The sequence below is a fragment of the Talpa occidentalis genome, unplaced genomic scaffold, assembly GCF_014898055.3.
Source record: "Talpa occidentalis isolate TD23 unplaced genomic scaffold, MPIMG_talOcc4v2.1, whole genome shotgun sequence".
In the NCBI taxonomy this organism is placed as follows: Eukaryota; Metazoa; Chordata; class Mammalia; order Eulipotyphla; family Talpidae; genus Talpa; species Talpa occidentalis.
Window position 1 is genome coordinate 39,207,281 of NW_026555331.1, and position 17,151 is coordinate 39,224,431.

Genomic DNA, 17,151 nt, shown 5'->3' on the forward strand with positions numbered 1-17,151 from the left:
GATCCATTAAGTTGTTAGTCTGGGCATGTAGCAATTCATTCCACCATTAAATGAAATGGCATATGCAAGATCAGCCTTAATGAGTCTTGAAGGCCCAAATGAATTAAATCTATAAGTGACACAGATTCTCATGGTGCATGCTCCTTCTATATTGCCTCATTTCTTTCAACCCACAGTCATGGCCTCATCAAAGATCCTGGCCAACAGCTTGAAGAAAATTTCTGGGACTGAATTACAGATGGTTCTGCATGTTCTGCTGACACTACCTGAAATGACTAATGGTTTGGTTTTGAAGGAACATGGTGGGAAAATTAGTAGTAAAGAAGTTTGCATTGGTGGTATATAGATGAATGTCTCCAAAATGGGCACATTGTGAAGATATTTGTGTCTCATGTGAATGCTCAGTGAAGCACATTCTAACAGAGGAGAATCTTAATAACCAGGTGGTTGAGCTCACTTGTTCTATGGATATCAGTTGTTCTCTCTCATCACATTTCCAATCAACTTTTTTTATTTGGAGAGTTACCCTGTTCTTGCCCAATAGATACATGAATACAATGATCATGGGTTCAGTGAACTGGATTTCTACTCATTAATTCCAATCTGGTTAGAGCATTACTGAGTACTCAACCTGGCAATAGGAGGTGCTAACATTTAGCTCCAATATGACATGTTTTTCAAGGGGATTGGTTAGTAACCTATTGGCAGATTGATTACATCAGATCACTTCCATCATGGAAAGAGCAGTGCTTTTTTTTTTTTATTATTGGAATAGATATTCTGAATGTGCATAAGCTTCCCCTGTCCAAAAAACTTCTCCAAAAGCTACCATCCATGAGCTTTCAGATGCCTTATTCACTGTCATGGTACATCACACAGCACTGCCTTTGACATGGAAACTAACTTTATAGGAAATGATATATGAGAGTGACCCATGCTCATGAAATTTACTGATGTCATGTTCCCTATTACCCCAAGGCAGCTGACCTGATTGATGAGTTCAGTATTTTTTAAATGCTCAGTTATAGCCACAGTTGGATGCCACACTTTGTAGGCTGGGATATTATCCTCCAGGCAATACCATATGCTCTGAATCAGTGATTCAGTGTAGTGCTATCACTTCCAAAACTAGGGTTCCAGGTCCATGAATGAAGAAATGTAATTGGGAATAGCTTTCTCCATTCCGATATTTAATAATCTACTATTTAAAGTATTGCTTCTGTCCTTGCAACTGCAGGGTCTTCTGGTTTAGAGCTTTCCCCTGCTGTATATCCAGTGTTTCTTCTTTAATGGCAGGCATATTTGAGTTTTCATTTGGGAGGTTACCTAAGTCTTATTTGCATCTACTTGGCTACGATGTTTGAGTGATGCAAAACCCAAGGAGAGAATGACACTATGTCTTGAATATTCCTTCTTCAGCTCCTAAGCCCTACTTTGCTCAATGACCTAGACATTAGGGTTTAAATTTTGGCAATGTCCATGATAAGGGATAGACTACATCATAATATGATCACAGATATTGATCACAACTGAAGCCAAAGGGCACTTGTTTTTTCTTTCCTCTTTCCTCTTCTTTCTTCTTTACTCAGGATTGAATACAAATTGGTTTCATTTAGTTTGACTTGTGTCTTCCCTTTCCTGGTTAAGAGAGAGGAGAAAAAAAAAATGCCTCCTTCTCTTCCTTTTCTTAATTCTCAAGACAGCTGGACTATTGCCCAGTCATATTGGCAAGTCATACCCCTAATTTATGCAGGAGATGATAAAGCCCCATCCTTGCTGATTTTTAGTGCATGGAAGCATATGGAATCAAAAAGTGCCAGACCCAGCTTTGCACTCCAGGAACGTGTGGGAGGGCTCACCAGCACTTGCAATGAAGAAAAAGGAGACATGAGCGAAAATCATAAAACAATCTAAGTTTTCTTCCATTACCCTCACTTTTGGGTATTTTAGGATGTATTTTGAAAAGAATATGTTTATGAAAAGCAGAATACATGCTTATAATACATCAAGCATCTTGCTATTTAAAGGGATTGCATTTTTTTGTTTTTATTTTTTAGGATTTTTTTTTTGCTAAGGCTTTCTTTACAATAGGTATCGAATATTATTTTCAGTTAAAAATTGTCATTTTCCCTCTATTCTCACAAGACTCTCATGAAATTAAGGTGCAATTGTATACTATTTAATTTAATGAGAGTTTTTCATTTAATTTTGAAAATTGAAAAATGGGGACAATTAAAATAAATATTTTAAAAATGGTACTTATTTCTTCAATGTTCTAGTTGGTTAAATATATAACACAGAGAAAGTCTTGGATTTCCTGGACACTTTTTAACATTATGGTCTCTTTTATTTGTTATAAATATCACACTGTGCCCAGTTCTTTCAACACTTATTAACACTCATTCTCAGAACATCAACTCTTTCCATATTTGAAGTGAATGAGAACTCTAGTTAATGGGGCAGATCTATTCTCAGGAGGTTGCACCTAGCTTTATCCTAGAAATAAATTTAAATATGTTGCCATAGTTCCAAATATTAGGCAAGTTTTTATTAAAACAAATGTTCTTATCCACTCAAGCAGACAAAGGCACTGAGCCTGAGCAAGGAAACAAAGTCCCAATAAATCAAGGAGGAGAACTTTCCAGATTAAAATGATTCTTTCAGTCCTCTTACGGACTTTTTTTTTTGTATAAGTGATTTAAATATAGATGCAAACATGGTATTTACTTGCAAAAATCACAGAGAAATTCTTTGGTGTTGAAATATTTTACCATTCATTATTGTTTGTTTATTCATTTTGTGACATATTTATCATTTCTATTTTCGTCTCTCCTCCTAATAACGCTCCTCTGAGAAAATCCCCTTCCTCATTTTCAGCCTTTTGCTTTAAGTTGGATTCTATCTCCAGCTCAAGAGTAAGGTAAATATCCCAAACCTCACCAATTAGAAGTGTTTTACTATGCGGACGTGATTAGTTAAGCATGGTCATATTATCCATTAAAAGTCATTGAAAAGCAGTTTTTGTTTTTTTTTTGTTGTTGTTGTTCTGCCTATTCTGGATTAAAAACTCTTTTTTTCCTATTGGATATGAACCTTAGAGAATTAGTGACTATTGCTGCTGCCGTCATTTTGCAATTACATGGAAAATGGAACCAACTTGAAAGTAACATACCTAGAGAAATAGAATTGAAGAAAATGACTTTTGGTGTATCGTTTGAGTCTTTAATGAAGATAGGCCTGAATGTCTATCTTTGAACTACTTAGTTACTTAATAAATCTCCCTCCCCATTCTTTTTTCACTTAAATTGTTAACATCAGAAGTAATTATAGTTGATTCTTTCATTCAAGTTAATGACACTGCTCTCAGCACAGGGGATATAGAGGGACATAAAATATTGTTTCTAACTTCAAGGCACTCACACATAATATTACAATGTTTTAGTTATTCAGGGAAGGACAAAGGAGCACAAGTTGGGAAAGGAACAGACAAAAAGTGGTATTTTAATTGATTCTTCAAGGAAATGCATGTTTAAATAAAGTTGACTTGATTCCTACCTAAGTGTTGGTTCCTCCAAAAGTAGACCCTGACACAAATATTTGAGGACAGGGGGTTTATTTGGGAGATAATTCCAATAAACTCAAGTGAGAGTTGAGAAAAATAACTCAGAAATATGATAAAAATCAGTATGGGGTGAATTAATAAGTAAAATAGTGTATGTAACTAAGACCCAGTTCTGGTGGAGTCTCTGAGAATACCCAGGCCAGGGTATTTGTCTGTGACTGTATTCCCTCCCTGGCTGAGTATTGCCCCTGTGGACTTGATCCCCTCTGCATGTGTTTTCATCTGTGTGCAGTGACACACACACTTGTAGAACTGGAGAAAGCCCTCAGAGAAAACATGAGTCATGTAATGTCAGTGTATTGGGAACCAGCTGCAGATAAATTGGGGTAAGCCTAGGAATGTGGGATAGGGCATCATCTGTGTGGAATCAAGCTTAGCTGAGGTTTCGCCATTTTGTGTATCCTCCACCTTGATATGTTAGTCCTTGTCCTGCCGCATTCCGGAGATAGTTTCAGCAGTCACAACCCTCACTCCACTTGGTGACGAAAAAGCAGACCACCCCAGCCGCCAATGAGGGCAGTCCTGTCCATAAATGGGACAGCATCTCTAACCGCCCAATCAGTTTGAAACTGTAACCGCGCGCGCCAAAATGCCTTTGTAGTAGCCAATGAACAATTGCCAGCTTCTTTCAAAGTTTGCGCCACTCGCGACCCTATAAGATATCCCAGCTTCTTCTGTTCGGGGCTCTCGACCTCTGCCGTTGCATCGGTGTGTGTCGAGGGCCCGGTCTCGAGCCCGTATTAAACTCCTTTGTGCCCTTGCATCGGTTGTCTGTGTCCTTGGGGGCTGCACTAGTCGACGTGGGCACAACAATCTGCATTTGCTACAATTCCCATTTTCTGGGGAAAGTCTTATCCCCTCTCTATTATTTCCATGAATTCCCAGAGACTATGTTCTCATGCTTTTGGTTGGTTCTGAGTTCCTTCTGCTTTGTGCCATCACCATGTGGAATGCTGCCTTTTATCTTCAATTTCCTTTGAAAACTTAAAAAAGGCATTTTATTTTGATATGTGTGTGCAGCACAACCTATCAGTAGGTCAGTGGGAGAGTTTTGATTCCCACAATAAAAAATAAAATTTAATATTCTATTTTCTTAGTCTTGAAAAATCCTAGGTCGCCGTTCTAGCTGGGTTCCTTCTTAGTAGCATCTGTGACAGGGGTTCTTGGGATTCTACTTTTCTGAGTGACTCCAGTGAAATTTATAGGACAGTGAAGTAGGGGGAAGGTAGGCAAAAACATGGATTCAGTTGGTCCTTGTAGGGTAAGGAAAAATGTCAGGCTTTTCTGCCCTCCCGCCGTCAGGATAGATGATGTATCCTTTTGGTCCTGAATGCATGCCTGATGGCGGGCACCTGGAATAGGGTGTGGGCATAGGTAGATGGGATTCACCTGGGCTAAGACTGTGCTTTTAAGGGCAGCGTCATGGGGACGCCAGCAGAAGCCGAAAGAGAAGCCGAGAAAGAAATAGCAGAAGCCGAGAGAGAAGCAGAGCCATGAGAAGAGCAGAGAGAATGTGAGAGAAGGTCGGAGAGCCCAGAGTGAAGACTTGCTGGGGGCTGGGAGCCCCCCAGCACCCCTGCCTGCCATGTACCTGGTAATCTAAATAAAAAACCTGCAAAAGCCATTGAGGACTGACTCCTCCTTCACCCGTTCTGCATGGGACCCTAGAATACCTGCACTGTGTCCTGTCCTGCTGTATGGTCAGGAATGGGCACAGTGCAGGTTTCCTGATCCAGCAGACCGGGTAAAGGAGGAGTCAGAGTCCTCAGTGGTTTTTATTGGGATTTACCAGGCATATGGCAGGCAGGGGTGCTGGGAGGCTGGCAGTCCTCCCAGCCCCCAGCAAATCCTCACTCTCTCTGGGCTCTCTGGCCTTCTCTCTGCTTCTCTGCTCTTGGCTTCCTTTCGGCTTCTGCTGGTGTTCCTGTGACGCCGTCCTTAAAAGCCCAGTCTCAGCCCAGGTGAATCCCATTTACCTATGCCCACAACCTACTCCAGGTGCCCGCCATCAGGCATGCATTCAGGACCGCAAGGATCCATCATCTATCCTGAGGGCGGGAAGGCAAAAAAGCCTGACATTTTCTTTACCCTACACCTGCCCTTACAGTCCTATAGTGAGCTCTGGAGAGAAATAGCACCACACCATGTTGTCATTGCTAGGACAAGGGGCCGAGCCTTTTGGACCTCTGTGTTGCTGACTGTAGTCTCCCACTTAGAGTCAAGTATAACTTCTCAGGCATTTCTGAACTGCTGCTGCTGTTAATGGTTACAGCTGTGAGCTGTTAGCTACCAATGTTAGTAGCCAGGGATGGGTGCTGCTGCACTTGCTTGTCAAGGGGGACCTGGGTGGACTGCAACAGCATCCTCTATGGGTGCTCTGTTGTGGCAAGTGCTGAAAGGGTGTAGGGTAAGGTAAAAAGTAACAGGATTTTCTGCCCTCCTGCCATTAGGATTGATGATGTATCTGCGATTCTGAATGCATGCCTGATGGTGGGCACCTGGAACAGGGTGTGTGTGTGTGTGTGTGTGTGTGTGTGTTTGTGTGCATGTGTAAGTGGGTACAACTGGGCTAAGAGACTGAGCTTATGAGGGCGGCATCACAGGCATACCAGAAGAACCATGAGAGGAGAGCAGAGAAGCAGAGAGAAAGAGTGAAAGAGAAGCAGAGGTCACAAGAGAAGGCTGGAGAGCCCGGAAAGAGTGAAAACTTGCTGGGGGCCGGGAGGCCTGCCAGCCTCCCGGCCCCCCAACATATCCCTGCCTGCTGTGTACTTGGTAAATCCCAATAAAAGCCTGAAAAGCCACTGGGGGCTCCAGGACTCTCTCTCCTCCTTTACCCCATCTGCTTGGTCCAGAGAGAACCTACACTGTGCCCATTCCTGCCATTACAAAGGGTAAGTATGTAGCACTAGCAAGGCACAGAGCAGGTTTTCTAAGATCTGGGCAGACAGATCATAGGTAAAGGAAGAGTCCTGGAGCCTCGGTGGCTTTTTCAGGCTTTTAATCTTTCTACGCCACTTGTATTGAGGCGACCAGGTGCAGGGCAGGCAGGGAGGCCTGGGGGCTGGCATGCCTCCCAGGCCCCAGCAAGTCTTCACTCTTTCTGGGCTTGCTGGCTTCTGTCATGGTCTCTCCACTGGTCTCTACTGCACTCTGCTACTGCGTCCTCTACTGCTGCACCGTTGTGACGCTGCCCTTATATACTCAGCCTCCAGGCTCGGGGGTGCCCATTCTCGCACGCCTACCCCACACTCCAGGTGCCTCTCTCAGGCATGCGTGTAAGACCACAGGTGTGGATCATTGATGCTAATGGTGGGAGGGTGGAGAAAACCGAATCACTTCCATTTACCCAACAGTAGGCTTCTCCACCTGCTCTGGCCTCCAGAAACAAGGTGCATCTCCATATCTTAAGACTCCCGGGCACTCCAATTTCTGGCCAGACCAACAGCTTCTAAATATACATAGACTTGCTATTATACAACGGTCTTCTGAATAAGGGCTTCTTTGCTTATCTGAAGACTTACAAATGTGCTGAGATGAAAACAAAGAGCTGCTTGCTTGGCTCCCTGTGATTCTTCTCTAGCTTCACGGAAAAGTTCAGAGAGGCCTTGAAATGTCAGCCCCCACTGTTCCTTGTCCATTTCTGAATATGGAGCTATCGTTTATCAATGAAACAAATGCCTGCATTAACAGAAAAGTCTATAGTCCGTTTTGATTGGAAACAGCAATTATTTTATCTCTGCAAAGATTGAAAACAACTAGAAGAGACAAGTTTGGTTTTGGTGAGTAAAACAGCATGTATAATGGTGCAGAGAAGTGATTATGGTAAGCATAAGAAACTTGCAGATTGTTTAGTTTTGGTGTGAACTCAAACTGTGGAGGGAGACAGGAATCACGTGAAATGAGCTGCAGAATTAGGCAGGTGAGGGGTCATACGTTTAATGGTCTAATACATGATGCTGAGGAGTTTAGACCTTTTCCTGGAAACCTGTCATAAACTTCACATCAGTGTTTAAGTAAGATGATTCTCTGTCTTCCCTGTGGAGTGTGGACTTGTAGGGTAAGTAAAGTATCAGGCTTTTCTGCCCTCCTGCCACTAGAGTAAATGTGTGCCTCATGGCAGGCACCTGGAGTAGGGTTTGGGCATACACCTGGGCTAAGACTGGGCTTATAAAGGTGGACTCAATGGGGATACCAGCAGACTGAAAGAGAGAAGCAGAGGCCACGAGAGAACACTGGAGAGCTCAGAAAGAGTGAAGATTTGCTGGAGGCTAGGATGTCTGCCAGCCTGATGGCCTGCCCAGCACCCCTGCCTGCCGTGTACCTGGTAAATCCCAATAGAAGCCTGCAAAAGCCACTGAGCGCTTCTAGAACTTCTCCTTCCCCCATCTGCTCCAGTATAGGAACCTGCACTGTGCCCATCCTGCCCCTACAGGACTTGAGAAGGGCAGCACTGGGGCAGGGACATCCATTATGTTGTCTTCAAAAATTTGAAAAATGGTGCTGTTTTTAAAGGACTTTTATGACAATAGTGATAAAGAGAATGTACGTTTATATGACACTTAAAAAGGAAAAAGGACAGGCACAGATAATGGGTAGAATATAAAGAAGCTGAAGGAAGTATTCAGGTTTTAGGTTTGCTTACTATCATTTTACTGACTCTTTTTTCCTTATTCTTGTTATTTTACACTCAATGAAACAAAAATGGTATTATGCTCTACAGGTTATTTTGCAGTCTATCACATTGTGAACCTCTTTTATTATAATAACCATGGTATAAACAAGTAAGTATCAATTTAAATAACTGTTCAGTGTTTCATTGTACAGATGTGGAATAATTTAATCTCTTATTTACATATAGATTGCTTATCATCTTTAAAGATTGCAAATCATGTTGTTACAAGTATCTTTAAATTCAAACATTTATTCATCTTCTCAATTATTATTTTAGGATATTTCTTATAAAGGAATTACTGAATTAAGACTTCTAGCAAATCTTGCAAATTTTTATCAGACGGGTTATGTCACAAGACATTCACAGAGTCACCAATCCGCTGAAGTGTCTTGGAAATTCTGTTTTGCCAAAGAAGGTTTTTCAGGATAAGGTAAGTTCTACTGGTATAAATTTATTGTTTTGATGGCTACTTTTATTTTCATCTAATTTCTATATAGATATTCATGGCACCTAGGGATGTTTTAATGGTTCTGATGAGGAATGCTGCCATTTTAAATCTTGTATATAGTAATTTGTGTTCTTCTTGAAAATAATCTCAGTAATTTAAAAATTATTTGAATAGTATATGTTATTCAATAGATAATTATTAAATTTGGTTATTCACTTATTCAGTAACCCAATGAATATTTATTGAAAACTCAAACTTGGTACAGGTGGTTGGGCACAGTGCTGTGCAGCTGTCTGCAGCCTCTGCAGTGTGGGTTCGATCCCAGCCTGCTGGGGAGAGACCCACATGGCGCAGGAGACCTCTCCTGTCTCACCCGCTGCTCCCCTCAGCAGTGTATTTCATCAGTCTGTCTGTTCTGTTCCCCGCTCTGTCTCTGGTGAATCCTCTCACCCTCCCGCACATCTGGCCTGTACCCTGGTTCTTGTATGTATAAATAAATAAATCTTTAAAAAAAAAGAAAAAAGAAAACTCAAACTTGTTCTACATGATGTGAGTAAAATACCTTTCATCACTTATAGTTTGGATTTATCCAGTCATCATAATGATAATGATGATGATGATAACAGGACCTGACATTTACATGGTGCTCATAGGTCAAGCAACATCCTTTGAATAACACTATGAAACAATTAGTTTCATTATGCGTATGAAGCAGACTAAAAGAAAATAAGATACTTCGATGAAATGTGTGTGTACAACTGCTGTTAGTCATAGGGTGCAGAAGGAGTGCATTGGAGGAGTTCCCAGTCTGCTTTGCAAGAGTGGGTCTTAGATGAGGTTTTCTGGAGGAGTCTAATTGAGACATCAAGGCTGAAGAAAAGACAATATACAGTCGCAGAGCTTTTATTATTTTAACAAAACACTTGAGGGAACTCATGTTTGGTTTTTAAAGTAGTGTCTGTCTTGAGGAAATATCCAGTGGTTTAGGGTAGGCAAAATGATTCTTGAGACTCCTTTCTGAGAGTATATTCATTATTTCTATTCCCATTTTGCATTAAATCACTTGACTTCTGCATCCTGACCCTATCGTTCTTCTAATGGAGTGTAAGTCAAGGTTACCAAAGGCTTTTTAATTGAAAATTTAATGTTATTTTTTTAGCTATGTTATTTGACATCTATTAGAATTTGACCCCACTTACTAGTCCCTCCCATTTGAAAGCCTCTACAAACTATAGTATCATCTAAACCAGAAATCTGGACACCATCCTGTAATACTTACTTTCCTTCATTTATCTATAAATTCTTGTCCCTTTACCTTGCATAAATACCTTTCTCATTGGACAAATGTTTGAGTCCTTTTCAGTGTTATTTTTAAATTGATCTCAATTGTCTATCACAAGTTTCAGTCTTTCTTACCAATAGGGATTAAAATTAAGACTTATGCAAGATTTAGGGCAAATCACACAATTAATATACTTTTATATTTCCTTGAAACATTTCACTCTAGTTCCACCTGGATTCTGATGAATCAGATTAACCACTTATTCAGTTCTCATTAATTCCTCCGATGTTGATTCATCTTGCTGATTCCACTGGCTTATAGGAACACTTGAGTTGGGGTCTGTTCTCTAGTACACCAACACTATTTAAATTCAGGATGGATACTCATATTCATTTATAAATTTTAGCTAACCATAGTACCTACTTAATAAGATTGTATTGAAGATTAAATGAGCTAATACAAATTAAATATCTAATTTAATGTCAAGCATTATATAGTGCTTCAAGACTATTAGGTATTATTATTGTTGTTTTAATTATAATCATTACTACCGTATGTATCTGGGGACGCCGTTCTGAACCTGGGTCTTCATGATTTTCATAATTAAGTTCTGACTCTGGTGCACTATATAGTACCTGGTGATGAAATTAAAAAAATAAAACAATGAAAAAAAGGGAAGAAAAATTCCATAAATTTAAAAAAAGAAGGCAGAAGATCACTTTTTCCTAAAGCAGAGAAAAGCCAAATATATAAATCATCACAAACAGTACTATTAACATGCTTGTAATTAACAGGGTGGTCCTGCTTTGGGCCAACCCTGTTTGGCTGGGCGCTTACCCACAAGGGGATGGGTAACTTCGAGTGTCTGATTTAGAAACCGTATTCCTTGTCTTGTCTTTGTTGTACACTAACTGTAAAGTTCCTTTCCATTAAAGATTTTACACCCTAGAGTATGTTTTGTCTTGATGCAGAAGATGGTCTAAACTGTTTAGAGTGGGCAGGTTTGTGGGTCCTGGGTTGCCCTCTCTTCCTGCCCTGTAACAGTGGCTTTAAAAAATGGAAATTTCTTTTTCTGTTGTTAATATTTCTTGTGGAGTTTTATTTATATACTCATCAGGACTATTGGTTTGTAATTTTCTGTTGTTGTGTGTTCTATTGTTGTGGCATCCTTGCCTAGTTTTGGTATTACAATGATGCTGGTTTGAATAAGTGTGTATTCCTTACTCCTAATTTTTGGAAAGCTTGAGAAGGATTGGTATTAATTCCTCTTTGAAAATTGAGTAGAATTTGCCAGTGAACCTTTGTGTTCCTGGACTTTGGTTTGTTGGAAGAGTTTTGATTATTGAGTCAATCTCTTTAGTAGTAATTGTTTTGTTCAGATTTTCTATTTCCTCATGATACTGTCTTGGTAGGTTGTATATTTCTAGGAGTTTATCCATTTCTTCTAGGTTATTCATTTTGATGATATATAATTATCCATGGTTCTCTTTTGATCCTTTGTATTTTGTGGTATCAGTTGTAATATCTCCTCTTTTGTGTCTGATGTTTAATCTCTTTCATGTCTGATTTTTAAAATTCTGTTTTTCTTCCCTTTTTCTTGGTGAGTAAAGCCAAACTTTTTGTCAATTTGGCTTATCTTTTTAGGAAGCAGTTCTTGGTTTCATTGATCTTTTCATTTCTATTTTTAGTCTCTGTTTCATTTATTTCTGCTCTAATCTTTGTTGTTTCCTTCCTTTACTAACATTGCTTATTCTACCCTTTCTGCTTCCTTAAGGTGTATAGTTACATTGATTATTTGAGGTCTTTGGTGTTCCTTCATGTAGGCATTTATCACTGTGACTGGTCCAATTAGAACTCCTTTCATTGCATCCCATAATTTTTGATGTTGTATTACCACTTTCATTTGTCTCTAAGTATTTTTGGATTTCTCTTATGATTTAATTGTATCCATTAGTTGTCATTATAATGTTATTTAATTCCACATGTTTGTGAGTTTTTCAGTTTTTTCCTTGTAATTTATTTTTGGTATCAACTGTTGGGAAAAGATGTTTGATATGATTGAAAGCTCTTAAATTTATTAAGACTTACTTTTTGGCCTAACATATGATTTTGGAGAAATTTCTATGTGCATTTGAGAAGAATGTATATTCTGCTTCTTTGGGATAGAATATTTTGTGTACATCTGTTTAACATGTTGTTTAAGGTCATGATTTCTTATTTCTGTCTATCTGATTTCACCGTTAATGAACGTAGGGGATTTTAATATGTATATAAATATCACCTTTTAGAGTTGTCCCTTTTATTGTTATGCAATATCCTTCTTTGTCTCTTATTACAATGTTTGTTTTCATTTATTTATTTATTTTTTAAAAGACTTATTTATTTGTTTGTTTGTTTATTTATGTAAGCACTGGGTACAGTCAGAAGCCCGAGGGTGAGAGAATTCACCAGAGCCAGAGCGGGGAGCAGAGCAGGCAGAAGGACCAAAGTACACTGCTGAGGGGAGCAGCGGGCAGCAGGAGAGGTCTGTGCGCCACATGGGACCCTCCTCCGGTGGCCGGGGAGCAGCCAGGGAGCAGCTGGGGAGCAGCCGGGGAGCAAACCCGCACCTCAGAGGCTGCGGGCAGCTTTGCAACCCAGTGCTCAACCTCTGCGCCACTGGGGAAGCCCTATGATATTTGTTTTTAAAGTCTGTTTATTTGATGTAACTAAAAGTGTGATGATCTAGAAGCTTGACTCTTAGTTCCTAGATAAACAAATGGGCCTCTTTTGTAGAAAAACTGGGTAAACTTCAAACTACTTTCTATACAGGACTCTGGGGAAGATAATCTGACAAACTGTTCAATTATTACAATTCCTTGGGACCCAGGAATGCAAGCCCCCTTGGCTGCCAGAGCCATGTTCTCTCTGTGGCAGACAGAAAAAAAATGGTACCAAATATAAAAACCAAGGTGCCAGACTTGTGTAAAAGCTCCCCTCTAGAAGATACTGGTATTCTAGAGCAGCAGAGGGAGAAACTAAAGAACTAGTTTATACATTTTTATCAGAGGAAATTGTTGCTTATGTTGTTATAGGTTCAGTCTGTCCATGAAGGGAGTTGAGTTTAGGATTTTTCCTGTTGACATTTTGAACTGGAACCTGGAGGCACATCTTACTGGATGGAGTTCTTGATCTATTTGTGTGTGTGTGTGCATGTGTGATGATGAAGCTTCAAGGGAATGATTTAAAGACAAAGATTACATTCAGATTGTTTGGAAAAAATGTCTCTGAATATTTTCTATTTTCTTTTTTACATTTACCCTAGAGTAATAATTATTTAGATCAGAGGAAATGTCGGCCACTCTGACTGGTGTCCCACATAGAGAAGCTTTTGCTTCTGTTGTGAAACTGAAAGGTCTTTAGAGCAATCAGTTCTGCCATGACAATCAATGAAGAAAGGCTTCAGGACTAGTTCATTGTGATTTTCTAGTCAGGGACACTAGGGAGGTATTGTATCAGTATTTTAAAGGAAACTAGTTGACATGAAGCCTAAGAAAATGAATATTTCAAAAGAGAAAGGGAACTCATGAAACACCAACTGGACTGTAATCTTTATTTTTTTCATGCATTGTACTACGATCACAAACATTATACACAATGTGCTAAATCCACTTTGAAGATTAGCGAAACTCCTGATATATTTTAAAATAAACTGGCCTGAGCATTTGAAAGTAACTAAGCTCTTTGGACCAGTTTAAATTTTTTTTTTTTTAATTTTTTTGCAGTGCTTTCCTATGGAGATAATCTAAGTGCAGCATTGCAACATTTCTGATAAAAACAAAATCCTATTGACTTCAGTAAGCTTTTGGATCAATGGACCCATCAAGGAAAATAGCACTGATTTAAGTATGTGACTTTATTCTTGTATGGATACCAACAGCCTGCAGAAAAACACAAAGAAATATTAATTGGCATGCTGCTATATAATAGTCAGTTTCTAGACCAAGAAAGGGCAGCTTTATTTAATTTTAATAATATACTTTACTACCAATAAAGTTATGATATGACACTGATTTCCTAGTAAAGACAACTATTTGACAGAAATTTTTTTCTGCAACATGTTTTTAGATGTGGACATTGTATACTTACTAAAACCAAATCTTTTATTCTGAAAATTAGACAGCTTTTTAAAGATTACTACAGATACATGTAAAAATCCCCATTTTATTTAAAAAGATTACATTCTGTAGGTTGAATATTTGTCCTTTATACATGTATAAATCTCTCTGCTCTTTCTCTTTCATCTTCTTTCTCTCTGTGTCTCCTCTCTTTCCTTCCTTTGGAATAGTCTATCCAATTTTTCTGCTGCAGACAGTATGCATTAATTCTCTTATTATAGAAAAAGCAAAGTTTACCATTCAGGAAAGCAGGAAACTTCCAAACCAATCACATAGGAAAAAAGTACGGAGGAGGATTTATTTAAAAAAAAAAAAAAAGATGTTCTTGTTAACAAGTTAATGGTTTATCATTATGAAGTGATAGGAACATTATAACTTTGCCCAATATCAGGGCATGTTTTAGTATACTTCCACCAGGAAGAAAGGTGTCCAGGAACCATCTTTCTATTATGGAAGACTTGAGGTGGGGGTAGATGGACAGTTTCTTGGTCATGCCGCATAATCATTTAACAATTGCTGGTTGAATTGGGAAAACGATTCATATATATTTTAATTTCAAGATTTTGAAAAACATTTGGGTTTCACAGGGAAGAAATGGTGAGGGATTATGGGTATTTTGGTGGTGGGTATGATGTTGTAACGTACATCTGAACTTATACTCCCAGATTATACACAATATTGTTTACCATTGTTTCCTCAGTATAAATAGCATAATAAAAATAAATTGGAGAACATAAAAGAATTTGCCATTTTGATATTTGATAAGTGCGTAAAAATTCTGAAATGATAAAAATGCATGGCACCTACTCACTTTCACCAGTCTCAACCAAATTTATCACATCAATTTATGAAGACTTTTGGGTTTCCATAGTTCATATTTAAAAAACAGAGTCTTCCTCCTTGAAATAGATGTATGGAGACTTCTAGTGTCCCATGAAATATAGTTTTGCATTTTAAAAGGATAAATTTTATAGTATGTGAATTATGCCACAGTTAAAAAATATTAATAGATAATAAGTAGAAGAAAAAGAATGAGATTTTCAAAACTGGCTTTCTGTTGTAGTGAATTATATTCTTTACTTATATGTTGATTTTTTTTTTTTTTCAAATTTCATGTTGAAGTCCTAATCCTTATTACCTTAAAATGTCACTGTTTTTAGAGATAGGACTTCTAAATGAGGTCATAATGGTGAAACTAGCCAATATGACTGGTTTCCTTATAAGAATATATTAGGAAGCAGACATAGAAGACCATGGATATCAATGAAAAGAGGTAGCCATCTATAAGCCATGGAGAGAAACTTTCAGGAGAAATCAACCGAGCTGACATTTTGATCTAGGACTTCTAGCTTCTAGAACTGTGAAGAAATAAATTTCTGTTGTTTAAAAAGTTCAGTCTGTTTTATTTTGTTATGTCAACCCTGGCAAATGACATATATGCTATCTTAATTTTAAAATTTTTTACTTTATTTCATTTAAACATCTTTATATAAGGCAGCATGAATCTTTATGTTAGACAGCCTAAGATGTCAGAAATCATAACGCTCTTTTTCAGGGATTTTATTTGTTTATATCTGTTCAAGCAGTGCCTTTAAGATGGCAGCCATTTGTTTAACTTTAAATATCCTTACTGTATTATTCTTAATATACTTGAAATAATGTCTTCAGTGATTTCCTTGTCTTTGTAATTAGATGTAGTCACTAGATTTTACTGTAAGCTTGAATGAACTATTTAAACGCTGCCTTGTTTCTAACACATTCTCATCTTTTAAATTGCCCTGATTAGCAGTAAAACCAAAGACACTGAGAGTATAAGCGTTTGAAAATAGCATAGTGACTCTTTATTCTCTCCTCCTCTGTATACAAATTCTATTTTTGGGAAACATTGTCAGGTTCTACCAAGCTTGAATAGCTTATCAAAGGCTTCACTTTGGACTTGCTTAATGAACAATTAATTGAAAAGGAGCTGAAGTTTCTTGACAGTAACTATGGAGATTTTCTAGAATTTGTGAAGTGCTGGTTTCTTTAAAGCAAACTCAACTGCAAGGCTTACACTCAGTATTCTTCCTTGAGAAGACATGCAGACCTTACCTTATCTTCCTGACTTTATCTTTACTTATTTCCCATGTAAGTTTAAAAAAATCAAGAAATATGCTCCTTGTTTCAGAACTAACCAGCTGTTCTCAGAATCCGCTCAGATTTTTTTCTCAGTGTGTGACTTTGAGACATGTTGGCAGGAGAAGAAGGTGTGAATATTCAAATGAATTTTCCTAGAAAGGATATGAAATCTACTTAAAAATTTAAAAGTCTATTTCATAGAACTTTTTCCCTGCTGGAAAGTGCAAATATATTAGTGGGAGCAAATACTCATTGTAATAGTACTTAAAACGAATTCACAAATATTCATACATTTTTCTTTTTATTTATATAGTAAATATTTATCATCTGTTCCATAAGTGCAGATATTGCCTAGGAATTGAGAATGTAGTTAGTGGGAAATATTAATACTAACAAGTTTTATGAGCAGTTTACAGTTTAGTAGGGAAGATAGGCAATAAGTAAATAATGACACAAATAATCACATACCTTACATAAATGATTGACTATCGCTGTATTGTGGCCCTAACAGAGAGAAACAAAGTTCTAAGGAATGTGGAATAATAGGGTTTACCTTTGCTTGCATGGCCAGTAAGTTTTCCCAAGGTTAGAAGGAAAGCAAAGCCTAAATTGCATGGTTATAGGTTAATGGCTTTGGCTTTTTTCATAAGAATGAAAAATCTTTCAAGATATTTAAACAAACTAGAGTCGTTAAAAAATAATTACAATAGGGCCTCCCCTGGTGGCACAGTGGTTGAGTGCTGGGTTGCAAGGCTGCCCACAGCCTCTGCAGTGCTGGTTCAATCCCACAAAAAAAAAAAAAAAAAAAAAGTAATTACAATAAAAGCCCTATAGAAAATGGATTGATTG

General features: G+C 38.2%; 1 long non-coding RNA gene across 2 annotated transcripts in view; it reads left to right on the plus strand.

Moving 5' to 3' along the window:
* Window positions 1–17,151, plus strand: part of LOC119239008 (uncharacterized) — a 400,738-nt gene that overhangs the window by 11,421 nt on the left and 372,166 nt on the right. Inside the window, exon 3 of one of the 2 annotated variants that reach the window (XR_008550613.1) lies at window positions 8,574–8,727. This is a non-coding gene — a long non-coding RNA (uncharacterized LOC119239008). Of the gene's footprint in view, window positions 1–176; window positions 358–8,573; window positions 8,728–17,151 lie in introns of those variants that run through there. The other variant, XR_005123726.2, reaches the window with a different exon arrangement.